Source organism: Ixodes scapularis, unplaced genomic scaffold (genome assembly GCF_016920785.2).
Source record: "Ixodes scapularis isolate PalLabHiFi unplaced genomic scaffold, ASM1692078v2 PGA_scaffold4__175_contigs__length_147842914, whole genome shotgun sequence".
Classification (NCBI taxonomy): Eukaryota; Metazoa; Arthropoda; class Arachnida; order Ixodida; family Ixodidae; genus Ixodes; species Ixodes scapularis.
In genome coordinates, this window is record NW_024609879.1 from 70,591,818 (window position 1) to 70,604,286 (window position 12,469).

Genomic DNA, 12,469 nt, shown 5'->3' on the forward strand with positions numbered 1-12,469 from the left:
CACGCCAAATTGACCAACTAATTACTTTATTTATTTATTTTTTTTTTGCGATGCGATTTAGTTAGATCGCGCGACTGCTTACATCCCCGGTGTGAATCCGCCTTTAGAGAAAGTGCTGTCATTGAGCTAACACTGCGCAAGACGGATGTACGCACGTTTCCACAAGAGATATCATTATTAGGCGGCGCATTGCAAAAGCGAGCGTGGCTCTGTGCGTGTCTTGCATTGTGATTGAGCACTGTCAAATCCTAGCGATAACAAAGAGCTGAAACGACCGGGGCTCCGTGGCGCGGCTCCCGCATCACACTTGGGGAATGAAAATAAAATCCTGGAAATTGTACTATTTTAGCGTGTTGATACTTTTTAAACATTAAAAGTGGAGACACAAAAGGGACGATACAGACAGGACAATCTGAACTTTAAAGGCCGCTGTACAAACGGGACGTTCTACAGAGAAGAACCTTCTCTCCCGAAGCTAGGGGACGGGGAGGGAAAGGGCCATCGTTGGGTGGAAAGAGCGTCTAGAGAATGGGATTAGCCTCGGGGCGAGCCATCCTCTCGAGAGGGAGTGGGGACGGAACAAAGCTGCCGTGGCGGTTCCGGCTAAAAGGTGGAAGAAAGTTAAAGGGGCCCTCCGGAGCGTTCTGCGATGGTCTATATATGGCGGTAACTCAATCTATGGGTCCTAAGGATCCTAAAAATCGTAAAATTACAGTCATGCGCGGCGGATTTCCCTATTAAAATTGCTATCAAAGTCCCCGGCACGCCCCCCTTTCTGAGATGACCCCGGAAAACGGGAGGGGCATCTCTTTACGCATCAGCCAATGGCAATCGAAGGATTCCAGTGTCACTGCGCGTCACCGACCGCCGACCCGCGGAGGAATCTCTCCAACGCGCGGACCGTCGTCAAGGGGCCCGGACCAAAGTTGCCCGGACTTTGTGCTCAGCATTCGTCGTTCGTCGCATCCCACGGTCGCGCTATGGACCTTTCGGACCTAACGTCTCTAGAGCTCGAAATCCTGGAACGGACAGCTGACATGGGTGCCATATCCTACGATTCGACCCCGATGCGCGACGTCGACGAACGCAGCGCCGCGGGCACCGACTGTGGCAACGACGAACGGCCGCGCCGCGGTGAAGCGAGTCCGCAAGAGCTGGAAGACGCACCCGACGATGGAACCGGGCGGCTTGGGAACACGGACTGGTACGTGGTGCGCTCCATTATACCCCGCTTTAATGGGTAATTGATGCGTGTTTTCTGCGAAGGTGTCTATGTGGTTCCTGCGCGCCGATGGAGACCGTCGTCGAGTGCGTCTGCTGCCGCGAATACCCGGCCGTCGCACGGAAGCAGCAGGGCCGGCAGGGCTGCGTAACGGGCCACCCGGACTTCGAGGCCCTGTGCCTCAACCCTGAGGTGTTGAGGTTGGCCTACCTCAACATGCGGCACTACGGGCAGCAAGGGATGGGCGCAAGTGCCAGCGAGTGAGTACGATGTCATGCTTTGCGCGTGAGCAAACTCACCATGTCTCGGTGAGGACCGTGCCCTCGGCAACTACGTTCACTGTCCGATTCACAGCGTACATACGTACTTGTAATAACTTGTTGTTAGGCTAGATGAACGTTTAGCACCATCCTGGGAAGCGGTCGATGAATTGTTTGTGTTGCCGATAGTGAAATTAATCATAACCCCCACTGTCCAGGCGCAATATAGCGCTCCAGGGAGGCTTTCAAGAGACTAAATGAGAAGCAGCCTGCCTAGTTACCACCCAGTCATTTGTTCAATACAGAAACACGGACACTTCCAACTGCTGTCCCACTATAAACTACACATATTCTTATATGTTCTAAACGAACTGTTCTGACGAGACCGCCCTTTTCGAGCGTTACACTTCTTCCCGTTAGGCCAGATCATGGAGAGCTATTTTTCCTTGCATTTACGGTTATCAGTTTAGATATGTCATTTTCTTGCTCTGTTTAGATGCAATGTTATGCAACAATAGCACTATGAAATATATGACAGTCACATGGCCTCGTCTCTAGTCGAGACGGCCTCGTCTCGTCGAGAGCAATAGAAGGCGACACCTTGGATGTACATATGCTTTGGCGTTGTCCCCATGCCCAATGCTCCCTTACCTCCCTCTTTTTCACCCTTCTCGACCCTCTGACTAGGCAGGCTGGCTCACCCCCCCCCCCCCCCCCCCCAGCTTCAACTCGTTGATACACTACTGCTCCTACTGGTACAGCATGTCCATGCTGTACCGGGTGAGCACTGGTGGCCCCAATCAAGCACCGGACTATGGTGTAACTAATAAAGGTTCCCTCTCTCTCTCTTTCTCTGTCTCTCAAGAGAGCAGTGGATATCCCACACGTTTGGCTTTGGCGCAAACGACAAAGATAACGCAGTCCGTGTCAGAAACCCAAGTCTGGCTTGCAGCTTGCTCAAATGGTGTCTCTGAACAGAGCCGAATTAGCGCCTGAAGCCCCTCTACAAGCTCGCAGAGAGCAGGTGGCCGCAAAGGCTTGAAAGTCCTACTTTGTCAACGAGAGGCGAAGATTAACTCACTCCCGAGATTGTATTCGTCTCATGCAGTTTCCTTGCTTTTCTGTCTTAACATAACTCAACAAAGGGTGAAAGCTACTGCCCTTGTGGGCCAGTCTGAGCGACGGAGCTAAGCACGTGCCAAAATTCCACAGGAGGAGTACTTGAAGACATTACGTTGTCACATGCATTGTTCTTACACGCCCCGATTGGCTTGCTGATGCCGTAGCTTTTGCATTTTCCCAAGTTCGGAAAAACGAAGAATTACTGTTTCCAGATTCTTTCCTGCTAGCTTCATGGACTGGACCAGCACTATGCTACAGAACAACACTTTTGAAGCAACAAATAAATAAGCACGAAGTTATCATATTGACGCAGTAATTCGCAACCGTGTTGGGGAAGGATGCTCCAGTCACTTTGTTTCTCAGAGCTAAGAGTTCAGAAAACTGCATACACCTACTTTATCTTGCATGCACCAATGCCTTGTTGCTATCTTAAAAATGAGCTTAGCTATGCCAGCTAAGTTGATGCTGGGCAATCTTTTTGAGAAGAAACAAACACCAACTGCTTCAAGTGCACTGTCAACGTCGACAGTACAGTTGGCACCTTCAGCTCAGACATCCTCGTTTTTTTACCTGGTCTAGTCTCTGCGTGTGACCTTCAAGCCCATCAAAACAGGGGCCGATATCAAAATGACGAAAATCAAAATGTAAAGGCCAAACATTGAAACGTCGAAAAATAAAATGCCGAACAGCAAAACGCCGAAAGGTGAGAATGCGTACATATCTGATCGCCATATTTGGTACGGTATTGGCGGATGCTAGCTGCACCAGTGTGTTGGAATCATGGAAGTGTCTTCTGCAAAATTAGGAGCATGAAAAATGTGCAAGCTGCGCTCGAAGACGATATCGAGGCAGAAATCAGATTAGAACCTCGCCATCTACCACACAAGAAGCAAAGCATGCGAGAAGAGAGCCTGACAGCCGCTTTGGGCAACTGGGACAAGCTCAACATCCTTAGCTTTCTTTGGGAAATACACACAAACTATTAGATCATATTCAACAAACAAAGAATTCCTCTGGCAGAACAAATGTTTCTTCCACTTTCTCAATCTAGAACCCTGTAGGTTCGTGTTGAACATAATATTTTGGAATTGTTTGGTCTCTGGTACCGGGTGATTCGGCTAATAGAGATTTCGGCGGTTTGTTCTTTCAGCATTTCGATAATGCATCCTTTCAATTTTTGGGTGTCCCAAGCGAGTGCAATGTTCTCTGGTCAAAACAATCAAAAACTTGAGAACGATGACATAGGCACAGATTGCTGTTGAGTCCATGGATGCCACTACATCTTTCCTCTAGAAGGCAAGTGGAGACTTATATTCCAACCCTATCGGCAAAAGTCATATTCTTTACTCCAGTATCCAAATTGTCAGAAGGGGCTTTAGACGGTGTTTGCATGCTTTTTGGTCAAGAAACTACACAAAAAAACAGTCATTGAAGGCTCATTGCTCTGGTTCGTGCACCGTTTACAATGCAATGGCAATGCGAACTAGAAACCTTCCATTCGCCCAGCGATGCAAAGTATCCCCCCTCCCCCCCCCCCACACACACACACCAGCAATGTAAAACACCCCCCTGAAACAAATTTCTGGCTATGCCACTGCAGGCCATGCACTCAAAAAAAAAAAAAAATTTCCTCCTTCCCATACTATAATTGTCAAGGCAGTGCAGCCATATGGGGGGCGTACCATACTGATTTACGATTTATTTTTCCGCAGATATTGTCCACTTAGGGGTCGGTAGGTGTGTCGACCTCCTCAACGTAGTCCCCCTGGAGACGAACGCACTGGTTCTAGTAGTGTGGCAGCCTTTCCGTTCCGAGACCACTCTTTGGGAGTGCTTCGCACCCACGCCTGGACAGCCGCTTCGAGTTCACCAGTGTCCATGAAATAGGGTCCTCATAGGTGGTTTTTTTCATGGTGCTGAATGGCTGATGGTCACTGCGGGCTAGGTTGAGGGAGTACGGTGAATGTAGGGATGGGCATTGTCATGCTGCAAGAGCGTACCTGCCGCCCCTTTCCCTGGCAGCTTCTCGTGAATCGCGCAATCACCTGAGGGTAGCCACATACGGGGCGATGTTGATGGTGGTGGCCGGTTACATGCAGTCAATGAGCATAATGCCCTCCGTATTCAGAAAGCCACGCGAGGATGTCTTTGCGGACATTGATGACTCGGAGGCATCTGTCCAGGCGTGGCTGAGACACACTTATAAACAGTGCAGGAATGTGATTGCTGCGCCAATTGCGCCAAACTGCACCAAGGGGCTAACTTTGCTACATCCTGCTACATTTCACCGAAATATGGCTAATCCGTGCCAAGCCTGCGCCAAAGAAGCAATTTTGGTCGCCTTTCATAAACGAAACGAAACTGAGAACCGTAATTGAGCATGCGTAAGCTAGGTCGCACAAGACGCCACCCGACACAAAGTACCCTGTATTAATCGTCTATTTGGTCTTGCATGATTTTTCCCCACGTCTCGCGTTTCGTGCACTCGTCGTCTCAGGAATCTCGTCTCGCGTCTTTTTTTTTTTTTAGCGGTAGACACGGGCGTGTGCGGACTCTCAGACGTTAGTGTATCGGGTGCCAAACATGCCGTCATGCTGTGAGACAAAACCACGTTTTTGCGCGGCGGGAGTTACTTTTTGAGCTGAAGCGCTCGCGCGACGTCGTGTGTTGCCGTCCCCACGTCGCTGCAGATATGGCGCTTACTAAACTGAAACGCATCGACATTCCTGCTCTTGTTTAAATCATACGCTGCTATAAAAATCCCTCTCTAACTCAATGACTGCTTGGCAAAGTTTTGATTACTTAGGTTTTTCCTGGTGGGCTTTCTTTCGAGAGGGACCCCGGTACGTGAAAAATCTGCCGCAAAAGAAAGTTGGTGAAGAGAAGTGAGCTAAAGCAAAGAAGGCAATGTCTGCACGCTGAACCCGCACAGCGTGCTTGTTTGTCTCGAGTTCAGTCGTTGCACGAAGCGCTCCAAGAACTTTTTTGACCTTGATACGCAGTGTCTTGCATCGATACGCTCAGGTTCTTTTTTTCTGTGTGTTTAGCCTGTACCTCGCCTGCCGGCCTGGCAAGCACAAGTCGCTGGACTGTTTATTGTCGTATGCTGGACAGTTACATTTTGCATACTATTTTGGGAACCATGCAGTTGGCGACGGAGCGCGGAGTGGCATGGTTTCGGTTTCGGTCGAACAGCCGTTGTCTCCGCCCGCGCGACGAAGCACGTGTAACTGCAAGCCTGCCGAAGTTGCCCTTACGTGCATGTGAACATCATTGCAACAAAGGCACCAGCCGGGACGCTTGCAATGCGTTGTTTTACGTTTGCTTACTTTTTTTATAAAAATCTGCCACGTCAAGAATTTTGGCGGTGCCAGAAGAGTCCATGTGCGTATGGCAGCTGCCTAATTTGCTGTGCCAAGAGCTGCACAATAGTTTGTGCTCACTTGATTGTCACAAGGGGGGACGCCACAACAGCCACACTTGCATCTGCTCGTTTTCTCTGTCGTAACTTTGCCGGCATCTGACAGCATGACACTTTGGCTCCCGTAACATATTTTGTTGCCACTTTGGGACGGCTTTTGGTCCATGGGAGGTATATAGGGCAGTAAACACCCCAGTCAGAGACATGTCAAGGCGTCCTGCCCTCCAATCCTTCCTAGCTTCGATCCCTTAATCCCCTGATCTAGTTGAAAAGCCAAAATCTCAAGGTGGGGTGATAATTATTGGGTGTCTGGGTCTTGATTTACACTATTTTTGGATGCAGATACCAGACACCCTGAAGCCGGTGGATGATCATCTCGACATGTTCCTTGTGGTGCCAGCAACACTTGCACCGCTGGTGTGGCATTCTTTGCACGCTATGCTGGGATAGTTTTTTAGGAGTGCCATGTCTGGACAGCTTATTCAGAAGCAGGCTGTCGTCGTCGAGATCCATGCTTTTTTTTTAACGGATGATGTTGCAGTGCCCACATGGGTGAGTATGACAGAAAGGATTCGAGATTGGAATAGGTCACCAAACAGTATCGCATCATTTTTCGTTAAAATATTTTTCTAACAACACTATTCATTGAAATAAACACTGAAATTCAAAGTTTCTCGTGCAAGAATGGGGAGGCCTGGGCGTGCTCATATGTATCCCCACTACTCTGATGATAGTAGTGTCACCTCTAAATCAACACAGCATAATGGAAGACATATCGCAGTCTAAAACGGGAAAAAATGTTGATATATGTGTCTTGCAGATGCGTATATGACCAAATAGCAAATGATTGCGGTGCCCTGAGCCCTAAGGTATTCAGGACCAATAAACACATGGGGGTGGTAGCAGCTGTCATGGCAAATGGAAGCTGTCAGAATGACATGTTCGGATATTGACACGGATTGTGTCGGAGAGACATGAAATCACAACTGCTGGAGCCACTCCAGTATTGCATGAGCACTTCAGCTCGTATGTTTACACCAAAACTGTTCTGTGCGAGCTTCATAGAACACTCATGGCCAGGCTGCTATTCTCAAATCCCTAATCACCAGTACCAATGCCAAGCTTCGGCAGTGCCAGCAGCACTTTAGACAATGTTAAATTGGGACGTTCTCTGATGAGTTCACATTCCCTGGCACTTGTGTGCAGGAAACCTTTGCAGTAGGTGTGTGCGAATATTGGTTCAAATTGAATAGTATGTTTGCCATAACCTTTGCGCTGCAAAGGGAAGCCGATGCAACCGGCTCTTTTTGCGCTGTTGATGCTAGAAACGACAGTGCACTATTTGATTCAAACCAATATTTGCACACCACTGCTTTACAGGCTTACGAACTGCACTGTTTTGTCCCAAATTAAACAACATCAATGGGGAGCTTTCCACTGTTCTGGATGAATGGCTCCCATTCCCTCTGGCCAGTGCACATAATTTTCATGTGTCCTTCCCAAAACACAGCGATGCAATAGTCGTCACCAACACCAATGACAGATATTATCTACAATTGTGAACTGGGACCCTGTGAACTTCTTTTATGTATCATGACCACGCAACAGATATTCCTTCCTTGTTAATTCCGGTGTATAACTGGTTGTTGTGTCGATTGGAGTTGGAGGTGCGTTAGGAGAACCAAGGCCTATAGTTTTTTTTTTTTTTTTTAAACTCTGGAGCATTTAGAATGAATCTACAGCAGTTCACTTCAATTTGGCTTCCATGTCTAGCCCATCCGACATGGACTGCCAAATAGGGATTCTGGTATGTGATAGCTGGAGTGGACGTAACAGAAAAGCAGAGTATGATTACATGCCTAGAGAAATGAAAACAAGTGTAGAATTTGCCAACAGAGTGATAGGCTTTGCTTCTTACATCCAATCTCTGTCATTGTTCCAGGCACTACAGATTTGCAGCCTACAGGCAGTGTGCCCTGTGGCTGTGGAGCCGCTTGGGAAAGAAGAATGGGCGGCCCCTGCCATCCTGTGTGGTCAAGACAATTAGGGGCAGGTACCCTGCTGACGTGTATGCGGGCTACAAGGATGCAGAATAAATTGCGTTGACCTAGAGACCACGCAACCCCCTTCCCTTGTCTCTTCACCCTCCCTGCATGTGTGTGAAGTCGCTCGTAGCCATGAACGGAATCCTCTAAATCACGTGACCTATTATCTACGATATCACGTGACCATAACTATGATCACATGATCGTAGTCAAACCAAAGCCAGTGCACCTACGTCACATTCAGTCACACGACGAAGCCGCCTCGGTGGCTCCGAGGCGAGAGTGCCGGCCTACGGATCCCCATGTGGCGGGTTCGAATCCCGGCCGAGGTGCCTGCAATCTGATGGAGGTATATTGCGGAGAAGGCAGCTTGGTAATCGAGCTTTCGATTGCACGTCAAAAGATCCCCAGGTGGTCGAAATTAATCCTCGGTCCTCCGCTGGGGCGTGCCAGATGCCCGTCGTTGGTTTGGCACGTAAAACCCCCAAATTTGATTTGAGTCGCACGACCGGATTGCTTCATTTTCCTCCTAGAATCCAAAGGCTGTCATCAAAACTACTAGGGCGTGGGAAGTGCTCATTTGGAACACTAACCTAAGCAGTAAAATTTGGCACCCACTAATACCATTTTAAAGTAAAGATAGAAAAAGCACCGATGTCATGTTCGCACTAACAGTGTTGTGCAGTGTACTTCTACTTTCTTCTGGATCTGTTCTTTCAAATGGAAAAACTGCATATAACATGGAAAAATCTGACTGCATGAAGCTACAAGATGCTTCCCTACATCAGCCGTCTGAGCGTGCCGGTGCGATGAGGCGAAGAAAGGCGAATTGCGATTGCTGCAGTTTTCAGAGGGACGTGGTCGATTGTTCCGAGGGTCTGGATGACGACGTGGCTAGCATGACAAACAAATGACGTTCTGCTTGGGTGACTATAGTCCACTTCAATGCAGCGAACGACGGAGAGGAGGTCGCCTCCTCTCCAGCATTCGCTCTACTAAAGTGGAAAGAGGTGGGAGGAGCTTCCACTTCGTTCTTGACCTGTCACCGACTATAGGCATGCTGTAAATTGTATTACTTTTTTTATTTAGAATTCATTGCCAACCTACATTTCATTACTGTACTCTCAACATGTGCTCTAGTATAGACTTTTCCAGTCCAAGCCTTCTGCGAAATCCTTTTTTTACTTGGCTGTGGAATGCTTTTTGAGCATGCACAATAGATCCCCTGCATGGAATATTCTATGCCTCCACAGCCCAGTTACCCTGGATTTTTCCTCCCGGTGGTAAATAGGATCTGCTTATATATTTCAGTGAATACTACGATTGTTAGTTTATATTGTCGTTATAATTGGCAAGTATACCCTCACATCATGCAAATACTTTGAGGAAATGGCACAATTTCGGTCGGGTTTTTAGTTAGGCATAGTGCAGTATTCTAGTTACATCGACCCATGTATTGACCTCACAATGCAGAAATCATCCAGGGGATCACAAAATTAGTACTACCATCGGCATCACTTGTTTTCAATTATGAAATTATTTCCTTTTGGTCATGCAAATTTCTACACCTTCCAGGTTCTGGTACCGAGAAGTCAAGTTGTTGGAAAATTAATGCAGTTTATTTCAATCGTAAGGTTAGCGAATGTGCCTCACTTATTTGCAAGCAGGTCAATAATGACAGAAGACAAATGTTGCAGACGGGGGGAAAACCGTGGTGTAGACTGGAAAATGCAGCACTGTTTTTAAATTGCCATAAAAAACTTCTGTTAATATTTCCAGTGTTATATGCAACCACCCCACTTATGTTATTGCTGCATTACCAGCCTACCTCCTGGATGAAAACCCCATTTATTGGAAACACGGGCGGGCTGCCCCGCCTCGGTGCAGTCTCCACAGCATGTCCGCTCATCAGCACATGAAAAGAAAGATGGATAAGGCATTGTGTTACAGTCTTCAGAAAAGTGTCGGTTGGGTTCCGAAAATACTTCAATTTTCTAAAACTGCTGCGATGGGCTAAGCTTGTGAACTGGGGATGGGATCTCTGGTGCAGAACTACATGCTATTCAAAATAGCACTTGATCCGCCTTCATTGTGGTGTGCCCACAATGAATATGACAATACGGTCACCGATTTCCTCGATCTTGAAAGCTTGCACAAATTATAGCTAGGATCCTGCGTTCTTGAATTTAATTTTTTTTTTAGCAAAATTAGAGGGTGTTTTTTTTTTGTTTTGTTTTTTTGAACCATCAATTTGGAGCTTCCATTTATGTACGCAAAGTTCGGAGTCTTTCGGCATTTTCGATGAGGCAAATGAAAGGTAGAAAACAGCACTTTGTGAATTTAGTAAAGCAGTATTTTCATATGAGAGCGCCGTATTCATCTACTGTCGTAGAGGGCCTACCTCATTTTTATTATAAGGGGCTACATGGCAACGGAAGTTGACACTGCAATAAGAGGAGAATTGCAAAAATTGTTCGAAGATTCCGGGAAATATAAAGACTGGTGGGGGACCGAAAAATTGAGTTTTTCAAATGAATCTGAATCAGCAAAATTTTAACGGCTAGTGTTTTTTGGAGTTTATCAGGTTTATCTGAGAACGCAGAACCCTAATTACAGCTAATGGACTGGGAAGAATTATAGCACTGGCCTGTCCTCATCTCCTAATTCCTCTACTGTTGGCACTGATGTGCCAACAATAGAGGTGCACCATGCTGGGCTTGAAAAATCCGGCTTGAGAGGGCAGGTGCCAATGCTTGCATCTCTCCATTACGCTTGATCGTGGCCCTAAAATCAAGCATTATCAATAGAGGAGATCCGCATTTCTGTGAAAAATGATTGCAGACAGATCTAATGTCCTCCTTACTGTCGGTCAGGGTGTCCTAACGGAAAACAATGATCTATTTTGCAGCTCGGCTGTTTTCTCTTGGGTCTGTCTGCTTGCATTCGCCGTACGTTCTGCAAAACAAAGCGGTTATTGCCTACCATGGTAGTTTTCATTAGGACGAGGCTCCTGTGTGCTTACCACTGGCAGCATGAAAGATAGAACCAGGTCTTTGCTCCCTGCTGCTGTCCGCCTCGTTGACAGACTTTCCAACCTACAGTGAAAATTCAGACTGTTGCATAATTACATTCCTAGACATTCCAAGTTGGGCTAGATGGGCGTTCACACTGAAGTTAGTGTCGTCCTCACCGCAAGTTGAGCTGTAGCCTTGAGTCTCGCTGTTTGGTGACTTTTCTGTGAGTCCGACATTGCCACCGGCTAAAGTTCCTTGCCCTCTTTTGAGATAGGCATGCCATGACCAGCTTGATTAGGCCCTAAAATGGAACATTCTCATGAGGAGAGATCTGTATTTCTGTGAAAAATGATTGCAGACATATCTAATGTCCTCCTTACTGTCGGTCAGGGTGTCCTAACGGAAAACGATGATCCATTTTGCAGCTCGGCTGTTTTCTCTTGGGTCTGTCTGCTTGCATTCGCCGTACGTTCTGCAAAACAAAGCGGTTATTGCCTACCATGGTAGTTTTCATTAGGACGAGGCTCCTGTGTGCTTACCACTGGCAGCATGAAAGATCCAACCAGGTCTTTGCTCCCTGCTACTGTCCGCCTCGTTGACAGACTTTCCAACCTACAGTGAAAATTCAGACTGTTGCATAATTACATTCCTAGACATTCCAAGTTGGGCTAGATGGGCGTTCACACTGAAGTTAGTGTCGTCCTCACCGCAAGTTGAGCTGTAGCCTTGAATCTCGCTGTTTTGTGACTTTTCTGTACTTCGACATTGCCACCGGCTAAAGTTACTTGCCCTCTTTTGAGATAGGCATGCCATGACCAGCTTGATTAGGCCCTAAAATGGAACATTCTCATGAGGAGAGATCTGTATTTCTGTGAAAAATGATTGCGGACAGATCTAATGTCCTCCTTACTGTCGGTCAGGGTGTCCTAACGGAAAACGATGATCCATTTTGCAGCTCGGCTGTTTTCTCTTGGGTCTGTCTGCTTGCATTCGCCGTACGTTCTGCAAAACAAAGCGGTTATTGCCTACCATGGTAGTTTTCATTAGGACGAGGCTCCTGTGTGCTTACCACTGGCAGCATGAAAGATCCAACCAGGTCTTTGCTCCCTGCTGCTGTCCGCCTCGTTGACAGACTTTCCAACCTACAGTGAAAATTCAGACTGTTGCATAATTACATTCCTAGACATTCCACGTTGGGCTAGATGGGCGTTCACACTGAAGTTAGTGTCGTCCTCACCGCAAGTTGAGCTGTAGCCTTGAATCTCGCTGTTTTGTGACTTTTCTGTGACTTCGACATTGCCACCGGCTAAAGTTACTTGCCCTCTTTTGAGATAGGCATGCCATGACCAGCTTGATTAGACCCTAAAATGGAACATTCTCATGAG

The 12,469-nt window shown here is 47.3% G+C and overlaps 2 long non-coding RNA genes across 2 annotated transcripts; one reads left to right on the forward strand and one right to left on the reverse strand.

Annotated features, from left to right (window-relative positions):
* The first annotated feature begins 1,426 nt into the window (after positions 1-1,426).
* On the forward strand, positions 1,427-8,286 carry LOC115321639. The gene is made up of 3 exons (XR_006078224.1): positions 1,427-1,482; positions 6,368-6,577; positions 7,968-8,286. It is a non-coding gene; the product is annotated as an uncharacterized LOC115321639 (long non-coding RNA).
* Positions 8,287-9,761: 1,475 nt separating this feature from the next.
* On the reverse strand, positions 9,762-10,993 carry LOC115313319. The gene is made up of 2 exons (XR_005718176.3): positions 10,934-10,993; positions 9,762-10,854 (listed from the first exon to the last, which is right to left on the reverse strand). It is a non-coding gene; the product is annotated as an uncharacterized LOC115313319 (long non-coding RNA).
* Positions 10,994-12,469: the final 1,476 nt, after the last annotated feature.